The sequence below is a fragment of the Centroberyx affinis genome, unplaced genomic scaffold, assembly GCF_046629955.1.
Source record: "Centroberyx affinis isolate AG114_WGS23_722 - 3 ecotype Tasmania unplaced genomic scaffold, CSIRO-AGI_Caff_v1 ptg005173l_1, whole genome shotgun sequence".
Lineage (NCBI taxonomy): Eukaryota > Metazoa > Chordata > Actinopteri > Beryciformes > Berycidae > Centroberyx > Centroberyx affinis.
Genome location: NW_027282570.1, coordinates 50,584 through 57,551, shown reverse-complemented (window position 1 = coordinate 57,551; position 6,968 = coordinate 50,584).

Below are 6,968 nucleotides of genomic sequence, written 5' to 3'. Positions count from 1 at the left end.
GTTCGGTTGCCATTTGAACTCTACTGGCACCAAATAACCGCACCAAGAAGCCTGAAATTGCAGGTCCAGATCCTCTTCCAAGCAAATTGTGGTTCGGTTCATTACTAGTGAGATAATCATGCTGCATAATCATACCAACTATGGGAAACTACACCAAAATGCAGAGTTTTATAGGTATAAGGAGACAGATGATGATAGTTCCTCATGCTTGTCAAGTCTAGCATAACAAAATGAAGCGAGGTCAAACCGCAGTCTGGACTGATGCTCATATTCAGCTGTTTCTTCATGTGTTCTTAACTGGTGTGAACACCAGTGAAGGTAAATTACTGCAAAGAGTGCAGACAAGTCCATCATGTTTAGCTAAAGTTGCAGGGACTGGAATCAGATTTGTTTTGACTCGCCCCCGCTGCCAAAAACTCTGACCTTGCAGGGTGCCAGGTTACCAAACCTCTGTCCAATAAATTAGCTACGTGAGTCCATGTGACTTTTGTTTTAAAGCCCTTGTTCGCTTGTCATCGGGCAGTACTGTGAACCTAAATAAACCAAATACAAAAATGCAACAGAGTAATCTTTTCCACTGTGGTTCGGACCGAAGAAAACAAACCGTAGGTGTGATCACACCCTAAGAAAGCATAACAAAACACATTAAACCAGGGTGAGATATAAAAAGAATGAGTCATGGCTTTGATCCAAGAATCCCCAGGTGGTTGGGCTAATTTTTGCATTAGTACAACTTGGCCTTCATTCAGAGAATATCTGCTTTAACTGTAAACTCTGCCTCTACCTACACATCTTACAATGCTAATGCTTACAGAGCAAACTCACTCACTGAGTTTACAGAAAGGTAAGTAGAGATTTCCTAAATGCCATGCACAACATCGTTAAATTTGTAACATATGTTACATGGTTAATAAAAGTCTAAAAACAATATATTTTAAGCTCAATTAAATTGGAACCAGCTTTGAGGAAATCTTTTCCTTGGAGCAGGAGTTGGCACAGGACCTCTGTTCAACAAGATAACAAAACACTAATAAAAAAATAAAAAAGGCATTACATTGACTTATACAATACTGCTGTCACAATAACCAAAATATCGATACTACTTCAATACCATTGCAAAAGATTGAATTCAATGAATTTTATAAACGTTTGATACGTTTGATATACTTTCATCAAATATGTTCTGCAAGATGATATTCTCCTCCAGAGGGTGAAGAAGAAGAAGAAGAAGTCCAAGTCAATGCAGTATACAATAATATCACATTTTTTGATAATAAACTTGGTGTATTGGTGTTGAAGTCAAAATTCTGGTATTGACAACACTACTATATAAACAGATAAAGCTGTTTTGCTTGCTTTTGAAAGTACTTAAAGGGGAATTTAAGGGGCAGTTAAGTCCAGCCACAGTTTAAACAGTTAAGACTCATCTTAAGTTACAACAACACAGACCAAACGGCTCTGCGGTGGGAAAAGATTTGTGTCTCCACCTTTCAGCAGATCCACTTCATTGCCTTTTCAGGCCTTGGCACCGGAGTGGCTCACTGGCTCCCCGGCAGCCTTTATTATACTCTGATAAGGCATAATTCCATTTTTCCATTCTCATACCTCTGTCTCTTACATTTGGAACCACAACACACTGCCCCAACAGATAAGCTGCCAATATTATAGCTCAAGTTTCCTCTGTGGGTTCCCTCCCTCTTTCCATCTTCCCCAAACGACCACAATGAAAATAAGCTCTTGAGATTTATTGTCTTATCCTCACGCTTTCCTTTTAATTTGTGCATATCGTCTGTCTGAAGAACTGTAATTGAAATCTGTCTAATAAATTCAATCAAATCAATCAATCACACTGTGGGTGAGTCTCTCTCCAGCATTAAGATACTCCTGGATTAAATACAGGATTGTAGTGACTTTAACCTTTTCAACTCCGTTACACTCATTCCACTAAACTCCCTTCACTCATCAATATAACGACCTCACATGAACAGCAGTGCTCAACATTATGATCCATGTCACAGCACCAGTTGGCTTTATTCTAGCTAGCGAGGGCTTCAGTTTCCTCTTGGGGTGAGTCTCGCTCCAGTCTTGAACCCAGGAGTCCTGTGCCTGCCAGCCTGTGAGATGGTGGCACTAACAACTAAACTCAAAAGCTTGCTCTAAACGGCATGAAAGATGGTATTAAAAGGATGTGGCAATTGGGATCTTTTGAGCATAACAAAACTGGCCAATGCCAATTTGATGTAGTTTTGAGCAATAAAATAATTTCTCTATCAGTGATTTGCCTTTGTTCTCAGCAGTAGAGACCAGGACCTTTTTATCTACATAGTAAGTACATTGATCATTGCCACTTGCCTAAAGGTACACAAAAGCACACACATCCAAACTATAGGTGTTGGACAGAAAAACAGTCAAATATTAAAAGATAAAGTCTGCACACTAGAAATGGCTCCCATGGCATTTATTGGTATTACCATAATAAGAATAAACGTGTGGGGACTCTTATCGTTTAATATCATTGCCACTTGCCGCAATAAAAATGTTTAAAAATGTTAACAGTTTGAGCCCACACTTAGCTTACTTAACTTAAGTAAGTAAGATTTGTTGTTATGGATGTCAAATCTATAATCCTGATTTTCTTCTATCTATTATTTTACTATATGGTTTCATACCAAATTAGAATTTTTCCAGTGCATTCATAGGGTGCACTGCAAATAAGAATCAAATATTAATTAATTAATTAATTAATATTTTATTTTTGTGTCATGCCACTTTGTGGCCCATCCCATATGGGATTATAAGACACATCAATAATCAAACAAAAACAATACATGGGTAGTGCTCGGACCAATGAGAAACCCTGTGCGGCTTAGGTGGAGAGACGGGGATCAGATGGTTTATCGCTCGTCTCTCCAACCGGCCACCCAGCAGCCCCCCATCCCCCGGGCACATCCCCGCATGTATAAAATTTACATCATCCTGACTTCCAGTTGTTGTTGTACCCTAGTGGGGGTTTTCAATAGGTAGAAGAAGCCACACCACCGTACATATACATACATATTGCACATAAATATACATAGGCTTACATGCAGCACATACATATACAAATATTACACATACATATCAAATATTTCAATCCCACTGAAGGAATTGGTCCCCTGACATTTTGAATCCAAAATGCCACATCCATTATTCTGGAATAGCCCAAAAGATGTCACATAACAACCATATAACCACCATAACAACCATGGAGACACTACAGAGAAGACTACTTAACTAGTAGTCTACTCCATTATCAAAATACATCATGTTTCATCATAAGCACTGCATACCAAAACAATCTCTATCCATTCCAACTGTGTTTGTAGTTTATCAACATAGGCAGAGAGCAGCAGAAAATAAACTCTAAGCCCTTCTGCTTAGGTGACTCATGCAGCTCAAGAGGGACAATGGCAGCTTTCAATTAAATACAAGAAATTGCAGTAAGGCCAAACAAGGTTATTCCAGGACACTGACAAGCAACTGCAATCTCTCTACCTCTGGGAACAGCTTGAGGTATTGTGGCGATTTTGAAAAAAACAAAAAGAACAAAACATGGATGAAGAAGTGGTATTTTCTCAAAAATGTCAAACATTCATTATTGCGAGGTCTCAGAGCTTCATGCTGGTGGTGTCAACTCCAATCCAATTTGTGCCTTTTCTTCTCACTTTGATAATTTCAGCCTTTAGAATAAATCATCCCTGCGCTCTAAGACGGCTCAGTTTGTACTGGTAAACATTCACCGCTACCTCACATATTCAGAAACAACACAGCAAAGTTTGTCCAGCTCTGTTATCTGAGATACGTCACACTGATGTAAGGCTCTATTGAATCTGTTGAAAACCAGGAAAAGAGTAGTACTAGGTTACTAGCCTACTACTACTACTTCTTATACCAATACTAGGTAATAAGATTTAAAACCATGATCAGTGCATGAGAAAAAGAGCCAGGAGTAAACGTTTAGCAGTTGACTTAACTTCTCATTGCTCTTGCTCACAGGGATCAGGCAGCTATGATAATACCCAAATTACTGTTCACATCATACATGTCTCCTAACAGCTGAACTTGACTTTTGTGTACAACGGAATCACCTGAAACTAACGGCTTAAAGTGCAGAACAGAAGCTACAATGTCTACAGGAACATCAGGAGTGTCAGACAGCACCTGGAACACAGTGACCCACCATTTTTATCGTAACTTTAGTCTGAAGTCTTAATATTCATCAAAATAGTTCTTTTGTATTTTCTTAATTTTCTATGAATAAATGGGATTCTTGAAAGCAAAGTTCTCAATTGTGTTCATAAATTTGTTCTTAACTTTAAGATAACCTTCCGCTTGTCTTAAAATTGTTGCAGATTATTGCACATTTTATAGAATTAAGTTGGTAGGCTTTTTAAGCTTAACATTTTATTGTTAAGCTTAGCTTGTCACTATTTTTATTTGATGTATGTCTCAAATCTCATGAAAAGTTTGACAGTAAAACTTGTTAGTCCTTTATCCAAAAGGAAATAACCAAAATTACTTAAGTAAACCATTAATATATTTAAAGTTACCTATTTAAGTAAACCATAAATATAGCCACCCTAAATATCTGTTCCAAATTGTTTTCTAGAAGAAGTACTATGTTTTACAGCTTAGGCAGGAAAATACCCCAAGACTGCTGAGAGACAGAATGGATCCCCTTACACTTCCCAGTCATATTTACAGTACTATTGGTTGGTTTATCAGTTTGTATTAGCTGATGCCATTTACACTGTTAACATTTTCTCCTTAAAGGTCATGCGAGTGGATTTAAATCAAACCAACAAAGGTTATATTGCTGTAGCTAGCCAACAGAGTGCATTAATGTCACCAAACATTCTTATTTAAATTACTGAAAATACATTTTCACTTTTATGTTTGTTTATGTTTGTTTTGTTGTGGTTTGTAGGTTGGCTGTATTTGAGAAGTTCATAAGTAAGAAATCAAGATAAATTTGTAAGAGATGAGACTAATCATGCAGCTTTCGGGCCAAATGTTTGTGTCTCTCTAAAATAATTCAGGAATACAACACGAAATGTAGTTGACAACAGGAACATGGATTCCTTGACATCTTTTGATCCTGTTTATGAACAGTTGTGCTTAGTGGAATTCACTCTCGTTTGAATAAAATTCAATTAAAATGTGCCAGACAGTCTCATCAAGCAGCACCTAACAAGGCCAAAACAAGAGAGACAAGTAGATTAAAATGCACTAAACTACTGTGTTTGTGCTGCATTGCATTTATAATTATTTTCCACAGTCTATATTGGGAGGTGAGCAAGACAATAAAAATACAGACATAATTAAATATCTCTGCAATGTAGATAAACAGTACAACACAACCCAAACTACAACAGCAGTCTAGACGAACAGAAGGACCCAGAGAATCACATTTGATGGCATGAACATCCAATCTGAAGTTTGAGCGTGAGCAAATCCAAAACTAGAGAAGAAGCCTAAACTTCACCACATGCCTCTCTTGTCCACTTAGGATGGACAGGAAAGAGAAAGCAAAGGTGGCGGTTAAGGAGCCGAATTCCAGTATTCAATCAGCCTATTTATTTTTTCACTGATCAGACTCACTAATTAAGCATGATCAATGCATCAGTTGAGGTTTACAATCACTTCATAAAGTGAGAGGAGAAAAATACAGAGTGGTAGCTGACTGATGAGGATGGGTAACTAAACTTAAAGGCGACATTTTGTCTGTCTTGTGTTTGGACAGTGGATCAAAGGGAAGATGAGCGGGTTCAGCAATATAGGATAAAGGAAATGGAGAGATATGGGAAAATATCAATCTAAGACTTGGCTGGACCATTATATACAGTATGTCTCTACAACAACTTACTCCAGCCAAAGTGGCCTTCATCCAAATATGAGTATCACATCACCCGGGTCAATTTCTGTAGATGAGTCCATGTTTTTGTTTAGCACTAACGATGCCACTATGAAATAAAGCTCTCTAAACGTTGTCTGAGGTCACAAAGACTGAAATAGACTGAAAATAGACTGAAATATTCCCTTTAATACTAGTCTCCAGGCTTTAAGCTACAAAACAGCTAAGAAAGGGATTACTTGTGTGTAGTTTTGTTACAAGAGTTACAGTGGCCTACATTTAGTGTGAAAAATAGCACATGAACATTAGCAGGAACAACTAAGAGATTTAGACCAGAGGGACACTGAAGAGCAAAGTTAGTAAAAAAAAAAAAAAAAAAACGCAATTCGCTCACTAGTAACCCTTCAAGGAATTTGTAATTTTACAATATCAACACTTTTCAGCAAAACTAACACTTCCCCATAAATACTGCAAAGGCTGGCGACTTGTCATGCGTTTACTGTAGAAAGCCCCTTGCATTCTTTGAAAATAAAATAAAAATACAAGCACAGCAATTGTCATAAATCATTGCTTATTCACCAAAATAAAAGACGCAATTAAAACACTTGCCAAAGCAAGCAGATTATCTACACATCTGTTGACTCACAATTTTCATCACCACACTTAGCTCAAACATAGAAAGTTTGCAAATTGGAAAAAAAAGCAGTGTGCAGTAACATCAGGTAATTCTGACTGTAGTAAAACACATAAAAACACTACAAATTATCTAGGGACTGCTATGTACTTCCACTAAGCTCAGTAAAGGTAGCCAAGATAACAGGCAGTTTCAGGTCAAAGCATTGGGAAGGTAGTATTATTATTATTAACAGTAGTAGTAGTAGTAAGAGTAGTAGTATGTCAGGCTTGATAGATAGGCTCCCCACCATAGTGGGATTAACGCGTTGGCTGGGATCACCCAAAATCCCCAGGGCCTCCGAGTGAAATCTGTCCTCTGCACAGGGGAAATCAGCACTGACAATTCTGCACACCGCTCTCTAATGACTTTCCCTCTCTAACGGCAAGATATTGGACATAA